Source organism: Symphalangus syndactylus, chromosome 8 (assembly GCF_028878055.3).
Source record: "Symphalangus syndactylus isolate Jambi chromosome 8, NHGRI_mSymSyn1-v2.1_pri, whole genome shotgun sequence".
In the NCBI taxonomy this organism is placed as follows: Eukaryota; Metazoa; Chordata; class Mammalia; order Primates; family Hylobatidae; genus Symphalangus; species Symphalangus syndactylus.
In genome coordinates this window covers 84,964,320-84,979,263 of record NC_072430.2, presented here as the reverse complement: position 1 = coordinate 84,979,263, position 14,944 = coordinate 84,964,320, and positions in this window count along the sequence as shown.

Sequence of the window (14,944 nt, the reverse complement as noted above, 5' to 3'; positions counted from 1 at the left end):
CTAATCATGCATTAATCAAATATTACAAAAAACTTACAATGAAAAGCAACAGTATCCCTCTATTTTGTTCCCTAATTCACATCTATTCCCCCAAACAACCTCTTAACCATTCTGTTTTAATAACTCTGAATAATATACTTCTATATACCTTAGATTATTGATTTAACAGAGATTTACCATGTTTATTCTTTTTTTCCACCTTTACTTTCTTCTCTTAATGTTTATAATTAGATCGTTATCTTAAATTCTCCTATTGCTTACGTTTGTCACTTTAAATAATATCTTTAACCTCTATTTCTTGTTCTGTGAATTTTAGGTAGGATCCCTTAACTCTACACTTTAAAAATTAAGATATGGTAGGATTTTTTTGGCAAGAAAACAATTAAAGAGAAGAAAAACTTAAGCTATTCGGCTCCTTACTCTTCCTTCAACTTTTCTTCCACACCAGTGTCCTTTCCACATCCCACCATCTACCACCTACTTTTTCCTTTTATATTTCCAAGGTTGTTAACATTTACCTTCGTGCAATCACCACCCAGGTTTCTATGCTTTTTCACAGATTGACTCTAAATATAATGACCCAGAAACAGCATTTACATTGTCCTTATTGTGTAAATATTCTTTAAAGTTGGACAGAGTACTATATTAAGATTGCATTACTTTTTTCTGTGGACCAAATACAACCCCTAGGGTCACTCAAAAGAGATTGTGACGGCTTTGTAATGTGTTAGTGCGTTGTGTTACCAGCCAGGCTGACCTATGTGCTCTGGAATTCCTCTCCCTATGTGATTCATATTAGATTGGGCCACAAGAAACATTCTGTGTCAGATTTTGAAGGCAGAAATGAAAAAGTGGTTATGGCGTTTGTATGCTCAGAAGATCAAGGAAGAGGCAACAGGAGGTTTTAGCTCTCACATATTGTCTTATTTAGCAGCTCACATTGTTGGGTAGGAGCAGAAGCCCAGCCTGCAGCTGCTCCATCTTCCCCTAGGTCTTTCTGTTTCTTCTTCTTTTCGTTTCTTCTGTGCCAGGTGTGTGCTTAGCTCCATGACAAAAGGTGACAGCTTATTCTGCAGAACACACACATCATCAAAGTGGGAGGTGGTGAGACTGGCACACTGACAGTCTGTTCTAGCAGATTTCAGCTCACACTGGTGGGTTGCAGCATGCTTATACCGCTATTTTACACGTCTTCCCTTCGTCATTGTCTATCTGCAGACTTCTCCAACATCAGATGCCGGATGTCTCATGGAAAGTAAATAACTTCTACAACTGTGTGTATATTTATATAACTGATACAAATATTAGTTCTAACATCAATTTCAAGTTGATTTTTTAACATTCTACAATTACTTCCAATTGTATCACTTCTTAGTTTGCTTCATATTTTTTACTGACATTTCTAATTATATTTCTTGGTTCCTTGAATTCGTAACTTTATCATACTCATATTCTTCCTCCTTCTTAATCATATTGTCCATAGAGTTCCTTCCCCCACGCCTTTCCCCTAACCCCAGAGATCAACTTATTTATTTCCTTCAATCTAGGACTATGCAAACTATAATTCTGGGATTTCTTTGACTTCTTTACCAGTTAGACACACTGTTTCCGAAATTCCATAAAACCTTTGTGCACTCTTCTGTTTTGCTTTAATATATCCTGTTAGTCACAAAAGTTGATGAAGAATAAATATTTTGAATTTTGCATGATTAAAAATGTCTTCAAACAATCATCATATATGGTTGATGGTCTGAGCATAAAACATTTTGTCTCATAAATTCGAAAAATATTTTTATAGAAGTTTTTAGTGTCTTTTCTCCTTGGTGATCTGCAAAATGTTACAAGAATATGCCTTTGTGGGGATCTTTCTGCAGTCCCAGACACCTAGTGGATCCAGATCCTTTTAATCTGAAGACTCGTGTCCTTTTCAGTTTTAAATAATTTCCTTCTATCTGTATCTTTAATAATACTTCCTCTTCCATCACCACCACCCCATCCTAACCCCAAGCACGCACTATTTTTTGTTCTGTCTTCCTAAGACTCTTACTAACCAAAATTTGAACATTCCATATTTGAATGCTATGCCTCATTTCCTTGCCAACATTTCCATTACTTTCTCATTTTGGTTTACTTTCTGGGAGATTATTATTTTTTATCTCAATGGTTATATTTCAATCTGTAGGAGCTCTCTTTTATTGTCTAAAAGTTTCCTTTGCATTACTTTCCTGTTCTTGAATTAAGATTCATAAAAAAATACTAATATCCTCTTTAAATTTCTATGAATATATTAACTATTTCAGATACAATGGAAGGGACACTGGCCTTGAGTCAGATATCTGGACCTTGATTATTTAATGTACCAAACAAGGATAATATTTACTATTCCACAGGATTATTTTGAATATTAAAAGAGATAATATATTTTAAGAGCCTTGTAAATTATAAAATATGTAAGTACAACATAAGAAAGATATTTAAGTTATTATATGTCCCTGCATGACGATGTTTCTGAGCATGGCAATTAAATGCCTTTATGAACCTACATTTAGTTATTTCCTTCTATAATATTCTATATACATAAAACTTCAACCACATCACACAATGAAAGTTTTAGAGTTATTTTTTTGAGTCCTTTGCTGTCATTCCTCCAGATCTTGCTTTTGTTAATGGAGCAGACACTGTCATATATCCCCAGTATTCATTTTCCACACCTTCAGTAATAAAATCCTGTTTTTGGCAAAACCCATCATTTCCCCACTTCTCCACCTCTCTTGAGGTTGCTTCCAGAAATAAACAGAATCAGTGTACACAACTTTTGGTAAGTGTTTGGAAATAAAGAGGGCATGCTCTTCTTCCCTACTATCCCTTTCCTTTCTGCTGGCTGGAATGCAGATATGATGAGTAGAAATCATGTGGCCGTCTTAGAGCCTGAGCTGGAAGCCAGGTATGGAAGATGGTGGAGAAACAACATGGAGGGAACACCTGGGCTCCTACCTCTGAGTACAGTACCCATGCTAGACTAACTATACCTAGATTTCTTTTATGGGAGCAAGAGACAGTTTCCTAGCTTGTCAGACCAATATAACTTGGGGTTTTCTACTACTCCATGATGAACCTAATCCTAATTAATATGCTGTTACAGTTTCTCAGCCTTTTGGTTAAGATCAGATATACTAAGACACTCCCCATCAGGACATGACACTATTTACTCATCCTTTATGAGCCAATGAAAGCATCATCCTCTCTAGTAAGTCTTGCCTAATGAGACCTCCCCAATAGGATTTAATATCTTTATTATAGTCCCCTATTTTTCATGAGACAAGGGATCCTGTTTATTTTATTCACTAGTATGTGCCTAGTGCCTTGAACAATGTGTGGTCCATATTAAGCAGGTGTTTGTTTTTTGAGATGGAGTCTCGTTCTGTCACCAGGCTGGAGTGCAGTGGCGTGATCTCGGCTCACTGCAAGCTCTGCCTCGTGGGTTCACGCCATTCTTCTGCCTCAGCCTCCCAAGTAGCTGGGACTACAGGCGCCCACCACCACGCCCGGCTAAATTTTTTGTATTTTTAGTAGAGACGGGGTTTCACCGTGTTAGCCAGGGTGGTCTCAATCTCCTGACCTTGTGATCCACCTGCCTCAGCCTCCCAAAGTGCTGGGATTACAGGCGTGAGCCACTGCGCATGGCCTTAAGCAGTTTTTAAATAGTTGTTAAGTATGCATAACTCTATAACCCTTAGGATTTTGTGGTTACCTCAGCTAAAACATAGATGCTTTTCCCAGGCCTCTCTCCCTACTCAAATTGTAACCTCACTAGCAGGTAAAACTGTATATATCTGTCACTTACTTTGCTCCTTAATATATGGTACATGACTGACAGTACTTACGAATTGAATAATTTAAATGAGAATGTGTAATGATATATAAAAATTTATTTTTAAATAAAATTTACGTAAAAGTATTACAATTTGAGATGAACTACATCAACACTTTTTCATCAAAAAATAGTGTCTTCTCTCCCCTGATTATAATGAGACAATTTAGTGACTGCTTTTATCAAACATAATACAGCAAACCACAATCTGACTTGGAGCAATTTACTGGACTTCCAAACCTCAGTTTTGTCATTAATAATATGAGGTTCATATCCACCACATTTGGCATCTTGGACTGTGCTTGATTAACACTTGTGCTCAGTAAGTGGTAGCTGCAATTCTTATAGTGACTAAGAAAAAGCATTATATTTAAAATTTACTGATTTAAAATTTTATATACATTCATTCAATAGCTATTTGCTTGATCCCTACAATGTAACAGCAATCTAGATGCTGGGGACGCAAGGTCCACCTTCCAGGAATATGGCCATGACACCAGAAATCACAAACATGATGAGAATGGAATGACTGGGGAAGAAGTGCTAGATGCTTCACTCGTAAATGAAGACCCAGCCTCCGGGGATTCAGATACCACTTCCCGGAAGAAGCTGAAGATCGGCAGATAAGTGGAGTTCACCAATGATGAGGAGCAGGATAGAGAAAGGAGGTAGGGAGAGTCATTCAAGGTACATGACCAGCATGTTAAAAGGCAAGAAGTGAGACAATGGTGAGGTGGTGAAACTTAACAAGTCGGCCATGGCTGGGGGTGAGAGTGAGGGAGGGTGGTGGGAAATAAAGTTGCTAGGATAGGGAGAAGCCTGATGATGCAGCTTTTGCAGGACATGGTACAGATCTGGGAAAATATTGTAAGGTTTTGGGAGAGTATGGGGGATTTATGGGTCAAGTTTACATTACAAAGATTGTTCTAAAAATATTAGGCCTCCCGAGGCACTCAAGCCTTTACCTTTCAGTTTCTACTCACACTTTGGGACTCAGCTCAAATGACATTTCCTCGGGGGTGCTCCCTGATACCCAGATTATGCACCCTGTGATTCTCCTTCAGAGTATCACAAGTAGAATAAAATTGTTAATAATAGAAAAAATATCCTGTATGTAAATAGACTACTTTAAAATGAAATCATTTCACATGTATTATATTTCTATTTAAATAAATTCTACCATTAAATTTTTGAAACATATTTACCTCTTAACTATATGATTAGTTAAGCAAGTCCACGTCTTTGAAGATTTTATTTTGTTGTAATCAATACTTGTAAATATATGTGGATATATAAAAATGCATATAAATGACATAATTTTAAATGTAAAAGACCAATGTGTATATTCTTTAACACATATTTTTAGGGTAATAGGTACTAGTATTATTTTAAATTATAACTTGTTCTATTTGAAGCAAGGAACTGAATACACTTATAAACCATTTATTTAATAATGTACATTTCAAATATCAAATTTAATCAACACTTTTAAGAATAAAAATAGTTTATTGAGTTTTTCTGCTTAAAATTACGGTAGTCAAGCAAAAAATCCATGTATTCCCTGCTCTGGTTATCAAATCCAACATTTCTTTCAAATATTGACCAATCTATTGTGAACAACATGTTTTCCCATATATAAGGCAAACCAATTGATTTTTTTTTTTTTTTAGCAACAAAGTCAGGTCATGGGAAAAAAAAAAAACAGAAAAAGCCTGACATATTAATCCTAAAATGGCAAAGCATGTGTAAATGTAAAGTAAAAGGTTATGTAAATGAAGGAGGTTAAGACCTAAAAGGTTATGACACAGTTGGATCATTCTCATTACAGAAACATTAACATAGATGAGTACAATCTGCAGGCCAGCTAAATCTAAATTGAACGACTGCACCCAAGGGAACTGAAACAATTTCCATAGTTTCCTTAAACATAGAGCTAAACAATGTAAGTTTGAGAGAGTTGCTAAGTTATTTAGAAGAACTATTTAATCTTTAACAGTAAAATATTAAACGAAAGAGATTTTGTGATCTATTATTATTTCTAGAGAGTAATAAATTTATTATTCACATATTCTGAATGAGCTTGCATCAATCACTACAAGACATTCAATCAAATTCATCTTGAAAAATGAAATGGCAAATGCATTTAAATTCAAGAAAGCCAATTTGGAGCAATTGACTATAATTAAGAATGTTCACTGGAATGAGGTCTACTAGATTCATGAATATATAAAAAGGAGCCTTGAAAACACTAAAAGTTAAATACCAGGATTAGGATGTGAACATTCAACTGAAAAGAATAAGATCGGAAAAACGGTTGTGTGAGTGCATAAGTGAGCGAGACTGCATGAGTGTGTATGGGCATGTGTATGCCTCCACATTTATAGAACCACAGTTAAGGCTTCTGAAAGGAGGAATTGGGATTCTTCCTCCCTCTTTAGCTTCACCCACTATCATGATCACAGAGTAGTATATTCCTTGTCCTTTCTCCTCTGATAAAATAAGAACTTGGAATCTTGTTAGTTTATACCTCAGTTATGGAAAACTTACAAGAAAGGCTTTGGATTAAGAAGAGTACACCCTGTAGATACAATATCAAGCAAATTCACTTTCTGAAACCAAGCTTTTAGGAGAAGCAGAAGGTTCCCTGCCACCCTCTTGAGTGGCTACTATCTGAGCAAAAAGAATTAAAAGTTATCAGCCCTGAAACCACCAGACAGTCGATCCAGAACAAACTGTGCCTGCTTATGAAGCAAGGCTTTTGCACCCTTAGTTGGAAGCTCCAAAAGATAGAGCTTCTTTAAGTGCAGTTAAATTCATACTCCGAGTTTGCTATAGTTCCAGTAACATCTTCAAATGGCTCCTCCCCAAAGACTATCACATTAATGTTGCTGGCAGGCACAGTCGCCAATTTAATTAATACTTTTGAGTGCACAATCTTCAAAAGAGTAGTTCTAAATTTAACCAAAAGCACTTGCCATGATTTTAAAAATCAACACATTTGGTTTCCTTCACTCCTCCAACAACTGTAATTGAATCACTGCCAAATACAGAACACTGGGGTAGGTGCCTCAGGAATGTGCAGCCACTTACAAGAGTTGGAGGATGGGGGTGGGAAATACAGTCAACTAAAACAAGGCAGAGTGCAGTGAATGCCAAAAGTTGGATTCAAAGGCTATGAGTGCGAGGTGAAGGCAAAGAACATAGTCCTACGTCGCTTTCCCTCCACTGCTACAGTCTACTTCCAAAGACCTGTCCCACTATCCCTCAACATCCAATGATTCACTTCTCTTCTGCCCAGCCTAAATTCCAGCGGAATTCAGTTTCTCTCCACCTTCAAATTCTTAACCAGTCTTTTAACTATACCCACTCTGCAAATTCTCAAAGAGAGCATTCCAAACTTTCAGTGCCTCTATTCCTAAAAATACATATTCTTGATGAAAAACCCCATGCAATTTTAAAGAATGATGCCACATTTACAAATTTAAGATGTCTAACATCAAAGAAGCCTTCAGGCAACCTGTTAATCCTTTGACTTTCCTCAGCAGTTCCCTCTCTCTCATTCTCTTTATCAAATACCCAGAACTTCCAATATTCTCTGCAAATTCACCATTTCTCACTCTCAACAGATATAGCCTGAAAAAAACAGAATGAAAATTAAGGTCACAAAGTGTGAACTCCCTCGGGGTTCAGTTTTCATACATGCTTCCACAGGCTATTTTTCTCGTGCCTCCTACCCAAGTCTAATTTTCCCTCAGTGCTCTAGAGCTCAACCAAACTCCTGCAAGACCTGCCTTCAGCAACTTTTAGTCCTTTTAATCCTCAGTTGGTTCTTTTCATTGGCTTTTTTCCATTCAGCCTGCAAACATGCGCCACTCTCTCCCTTCTTTGCAAATAATCTTTCCATAACTGTGTGCCCCTCTATCTCTTTACATCACTTCACTGATGTCTGGCATCACTGCGTTTTACTGATTTTAAAAGTTCATTGTAGAATATTTGAAAAATGAAGAAATGTATAATAAAAGTTGCTGCAATACCGTGGTCCGGAGATAATTATTTTGGTTAACTTTTTAACAAATTTATGTATTCCTTCTGGTATTTCATTCTATTTATGTATATGTGTGAGCTAGTCTACTTTGTATCAGATTTTAGCTGAGGTATAATATAGCTTAAATCCTAATGTTTTCACTTTATTATATCAGGAGTATTTTTTGTCACAAAATATTTCTTTAAAAATAATTTTCATGGCTATTAGTCCCTTATTGCTATAGCTTACGTTATTTTTCCACACTGTACTATTAACAATATTTTATATTTGTCAGCTTAATAGTCATATAAGTATATATTTATTTACATTTGTATTACTTTGGTTATTGGAGAATTGGATATTATTTTATCTATGTTTACTGGTTATTTTATCTTCTTTTATGAAGTATCTTGATAATTTTTGCCTGCTTTTCTGTTTATTTATGAGTCTATCCATATTAAAAGTATTAACCTTTTTATTTGTGTACTAATAATATTCCCACTTATTATATGTCTTTTAATTTTATTTATGGTGTTATTTTACATACAATGCTTTTCTATTTAAATTCTCAAATTTTTTAGATTTATTCTATTGCTTTTTTGTGCCATAAATCATTCTTCTTCCAGAAAATCTACATGATTTTCTTTTTTATGTGGTCTTCAATTGTTTATACTTAACTCTTTCACACCCCTATAATTTATTCTGAATTACAGTATGAGGTGTAGATCCGTTTAACTTGATAGTTTTCATAGTAGATAACAATGATGTCAGCAGCATTTAATGTCATTCCTGTCTCCTCTGATCTGTGATGTCACCTTCACTACATATTCTATTAGGCTATACTGTATCCCTTTCTTGCTCCTCTGCTGCTTTCCTCACTACCTCAAACAGACCTATACACACTGATTTCCACACTCCCTTATTAATAGGCTTCTAGTGCTTATAATGGGAAGGGCTAGTGGGGAGAAGAGAGTAGTGAAGGTATTTCTCCCATCTTTCTGCCTCAGGTGGTATCTTAAGTAGAGGTTTCACTTTTTCTCTGATTCTTGTCCCTGCTTGGACAGGCCCACCATGATTCTACCTTCCACAAGATGACCCAGCCCCTGGGCTCTAGGAATTCTACATTCACCCAGTATTCTTCTAGCTAGAGGTAAAGCAGCAGCCTACTGTTGTTCATGTTTGGGTGGCTTCTCAGTCTCTTCTCACCTGTGGAACTCATTACCTGCATTAAGTTTTCTCTGCTTTCAATATTCAGTTTAGCTGGGCGCGATGGCTCATGAGTGTAATCCAGCACTTTGCGAGGCAGAGGTGGGTGGATCACTTGAGGTCAAGAGCTCGAGACCAGCCTGGCCAATCTGGTGAAACCCTGTCTCTACTAAAAATACAAAATACTAGCCAGACGTGGTGGTGGGCGCCTGCAATCCCAGCTATCATAGAGGCTGACGCAGGAGAATCACTTAAACCGGGGAGGTGGAGGTTGCGGTGAACTGAGATCATGCCACTGCACTCCACTCTGGGCAACAGAGCAAGACTCTGTCTCAAAAAAAAAAAAAAAAAAAAAGAAGAAAAAATTCGGTTTAATTTCAGATTTTCTGTTTGAAACATAATGTTTCCTATTCATTGGTGTGTAGGTTCTTTTCTGTATCAGGGCTATAATTTTAATGATTGTAACCTATATAAAATAATGTTATTCATCCTTTTAAAAATGTCATTTTCTAATTTTGTTTTAGTAAAACTAATTTTTCCAAGTGAACTTTAAAATTATTTTGTCATTTTTAACACTTTATGCCATTAATATGCTTATAGATAAATATTGAGTAAACATAAGTATATATATTTATCAAAGTTAATTACACTAGTAAAAAATGGAAAACAATATTAAATAAACGACGATATATTTATATAATGGGATACCCTAAGTCTTTAAAAACATAGAACACACACTGCTATGAGAGTATGAATTGCTACACTACAATTGATTGGAAAACTCTTTGGCAGTATCTACTAAAACTAAATATATAGGTGCCCTATCACCCAGCAATTTTACTTCTAGGTATATGCCCAACAGAAACATGTGCATATGTTCACAAAAAGGCATGTACAAAAATGTTCCCAGCAGCTCTATTTATATTTTCAGTCTGGATACAACTCAAGTATCCACTAAAAGAGAAATCTATAAGTTATATTATATTCATGTAATGTAACATCACAATGGAAAGAAAAAACAAACTACAAAATGACTCTCATAAATGTAATGTTGACTATAAGAAACCAGACACAAAAATAACACTGCATTATTATTCCATCTGTATAAAGTTCAAAAATGGGCAATACTAACCAATGCTAAAAAAAAAAGTCACAATGATGGTGACCTTTCGGAGATTATAATTAGAAAGGAGCATGAGGAAAGGATGATTTCCAAACTTCTTTGTATGTATGATAGGTTTTCCTTGTAGAAGTTTAAAAATGTATAAGGTAGATCCATATGTATTGATGCAGAAAGATATCCAAGTTATGCTGCTAAGTTAAATAAAATAGTTGCTGAAGAGTATGTAAAGAAGGAGTCCATATGTGTAAAAAAAGCATATATGTGCGTGGGGGTATAAATATATATTCATGTGTGAATATACACACATATATACATACACACATACAAGAAAGGGAGAGTAAGAGAAAGAGAGACTTCATTTGATTTTTTCTCCACAAACATGAGCTACTTTTATACTTTTTAAAAAGGAAATGTTAGTAAAACCTCAGTGGAATATTTGTGTTAATTTGCATTAAAACAATAAACTGATTTAGGAAAATATTTCTACCTTATCATACTTTTCTCTGGCCTGAAATATGCTATGTCTCACCATTTGTTCAATTTTTCTTTTATATCATTCACTTAAGATTTTTAGCTTTCTTCCAATAAGCCCTACATGGCTCTTGAGAGATTATTCCTGTGTATTATTTCTTTATTATTCCTCTTGTGAATTATGCTGTTTTGTATCGAATTTCCTCAAAAGAGAAATTTAACATTTTCTCTGTTTATCTATTTTCCATTCATTTCTAACCTGCTCAACCCTGATGAAGCTGTTTTGGCAGAGATTATTGGTTGCCAAGTATAACAGATGGCTTCCTTTTTTCAGCATGACAGCTTTAGACAGTTATTAATTCATTAATTCAACAAATATTTGTTGATCACTTGATATATGCTAGTCACAGTGCCATACACTGTAGGTGTAAAGGTGAAAACAAGCTCTACACTCATACTGCTTATACCTTAATGGAGCAAACAATAAACGGGAGCTTACAACACATTATACTATGTGCCGAAACAGAAAAACACCAGATTCTGTGATATACATCAGAGAGGCATCCAATCCAGGCTTGAGTTATTAGGAAACACTTCTGAACACAGATGCTGTGTAATTGAAACCTGGGTCTTATGAGGTAAAGATAAGAATGAAGAACATTCTAGACATGGATAAAATTATCTCAAAATCTGATGAAGGTCAGAATCAAGAGAAATAACAGCATTTTTTAGCATATTTAAAGAAATTTCAGTAATTCAATATAGCTAAATTATAGAATTTGAGAAAGGTATTTGTAGAAAATTAGGTGAAAATATCAAGTAGAGAGCAGACCACAGGGTCTCATGGGCATTTTTTTTTTTTTTTTTTTTTTGAGACAGTCTCACTCTGTCTCCAAGGCTGGAGTGCAGTGGTACAATCTCAGTTCACTGCTTACTGCAACCTCCACCTCCTGGGTTCAAACTATTCTCCTGCCTCAGCCTCCTGAGTAGTTGGGGTTACAGGTACATGCCACCATGCCCAGCTAAGTTTTGTATTTTTAGTAGAGACAGGGTTTCACCATGTTGGCCAGGCTGGCCTCGAACTCCTGACCTTAGGTGATCCACCCTCCTCGGTCTCTCAAAGTGCTGGGATTACAGGTGTGAGCCACGGCGCCAGGCCCTTAGTAGCATCTTTTAATGGAGGTAGAGTTGAAATTTCAGTGACTAACAACTAAAGGTATTAAAGGTAGGGGTTTATATGATACATTTGCATTTTAGAAAACTGATTCAAGCTTCGGTGTGAAGAACAGATTGAAATGGAACGGGGAGAAGACTGAAAGCAGAAACCTTACTCATTTAAGTAATCTGGACCATGAAACTGAAAAAAAAGTATTGGGACTCCAAAAGTCATGAAGAAGTGAAAGCAAGATTTGGCAATTAACTGCTAGGACAGGGAAGAGTTGAGGGGAGTCAAGGAGGAAAGCAAGGTTTCTGGGCTGGCAAACAGTGAATTGTAGCTCTGTTCACTGAATGAGGCAAACAAGAGAGAGAGCAATTTTGAAAGGATAGAGAGTGATGTGATGGTGAGTTTAGTTTGAGACATGTGGAGTTTGAGATGCTTGTGCGACACAATGGGAGGCCATAGTGTGTATGGGACTTGTCTCCAGGAGACATGTCTGGGAAGAAGAGCTAGACTGGAGAATCATGAGCATGTTCAGGTGAAAACATGTGAGTGGATAAGAGCAAGAAGGTGAGAACACAGACCAAGGGGCTAAGGGACAGACTGTGTTCAGTATTTGGGTATGGAACTTGTTTTTGCTACATGCTAGTTCTAAGACCAGGCTGAGACTCTAACTTCTCTGTAAGGTGGGAATAATGACAGCACCTACCTTATAAGATTTTACAAAGATTAAAATATCATATAGAAAAGCACTTAACACAAGTAAGAATTCAATAAATGTTGACTGTTATTACTATTTTCTGGGTCGTTATAAGTTTGAAGACACAATTGCATAAACTGTCATCATTAAAAGGAAAACAGAGAAAAGTAGTTCTGGAAGAAGTCTGAGAGGCATTGCCAGAAGGTTAGGGGGAAAATCAGGATAAAGTAATGTTCCATAGGCCAAATGTGGGGGCTGGGGGTGGTGTAGGATTTCAAGAAGAAAAAGTAGACAACAGTTTACAATGCAGTAATAGAAGCAAGTAAAATAAGGATTTATTGCATCAAACTATCTTAATGAGCATATACTCATTGGTGTTCTAGAAACAAAAGCCAAAGTACTTTAGGCTGAGAAATAAACAGAAGGTGAGAAAAAAGAACAGTCTTTATAGTCAGTAAGAGTGAAAAGAGAAAGATGGTAGTTGGGGAAAGAGATGGGGAGAAAGGTTGGCTGGTTGTTAACAAAACAGTAGAGGATGATCAAGTATTATAAATGCTGGTGGGGAGAAAGCTTGTGGCAAGGAAGGTGGTAGTGTTGGAGAGGAAAGAGAGAATATAGTAGAAAGTTAAAGAGGAACTGGAAGCAGATGGGATCCAGGACATAGGAGGGGGAAGAGCCTTGGGCAGAGCTGAGACATCTGCAGGAGGGAAGGAACTGAGAGAAGGGAAGGTGTGCAAATGTGGCAGGAGGAGTTTGAGTAAAGTTCCATCTGATATCCTCTATTTTGTCTGTAAATCATTCTGAATGAAGTATGAGACAAAGAGATCAAAGGCTTGAGAAAAAAGAAAATTTGAAAAAAAAAAAAAGTACTGTGGACATTGAAAGAAGAAAACAATAGGAGATATTTAGAAAATTTTCCAGGCAGTTTTCAGGACCTGGTTATTGTTGAAACTGGTCAGACTATCAGTCTATGGGTTAATTTTCTCCAGCATTATTTAGTAGCTCCAGAAGGAGAATGGATAAAGTAGGCATTGAAATAGGCTTAAACTTTGGTTCTGCTGGTGGATTCAAGAAAAGGGAAAAATTGGAAGAGTTGAGAGAATGGGCAAGAAGGAGGTCCAAACGCTGGAGCATGAACAGAGAAAAAAGACAGAAGAAAGAGGGGGTGTGGATAAAAGCAAAGGGAGCAAAAAATTGTAGATCCTGAGGAGGTTGAAGAATAGTGGTTGTAAAAACTAGAAGGATAAGAGTTTGTGATCCAAGAGCAGGTTGTAAATATTTCAGAAAAGGAGCACTTTCTGATGAAAACATGGTCTGGGTTGGAGGTATGAAGTGGCTATCTAAAATGGAATGAGTTAGAAAAAGCCAAGCCAACAAGAAACTAAGCTGTTCACTAGAAAGTGCAATGACCACTGAAGTTATCCTAGTTTATGACTGGAATAGGGATAAAAAGAAAGACACATTCGGTGCCAAAATATATAAAAAATGAGATGTAGTGACTGGAAAGTTTATGACAGCAAGAAAGCTGTAAAGGATGAAACTGTAAACGTGTTATGAATCTCAAAGGAGAAGAGAAGATGTGGAGTTATGTGTCCAGATGCAGAATTGAGGCAAGAGAATGTTGACCCTCCCAGCTTGGTGGAAAATAGGTGGCACCTACTTAAGACAGCTGCTACAAAAGCCCATTGTCATCACAGACTAGGGTGTGACATCAATAGTTTATGTAGCAAGTAAGGATATAGAAGAGGGACATCAAATAAAATAGGCATCACAGAAGGTGGCTTAAAAAGGTTTTGGATGTAATGGGGAAGGCATATGATGGGGCAGAGGAGAAAAAGCCTTTCAATGCAAGAATGAGAATATGGACACAATACACAGTGGAGTGTTTAAATTGGAAATAGTGACCATGAAGGACAGGAATGTGAGGCACGAGGGGATCCACTGATTCTAATTACAAACATTTATGTCTAAATCATTATAATAAACTCCTGACTGACCACTCTGCTTCCAGCTTTGATCTTTTAATTTATCATGATGTATCTGGATTATATTATATAAAATAGAATTCTAATCCTATCATTCATCCCCCTGATTAAAACCTCCACTGTTTTCATCAAATCCACAGTGCTAATTGCAAACTCCTAAAATTAGCATTAATTATCTGGCTCCTGTCCACCTTCTCACTCTGTCCCTCCTGCCACAGTGAACGACATGATTCTTCCCCAAACTCCATATACTCTAATTGGAGATAAGGGGAAAAGAATATTCCATGTGGAATAAACAATTTGAAGACAGGTGTAAAGATGGGAACATTCCAAAATGTCAAAAGATGTAATTTAACTGGACTACAAAGCATAATTAGAAGATAAGACATGAAAAAAAGGATTTCT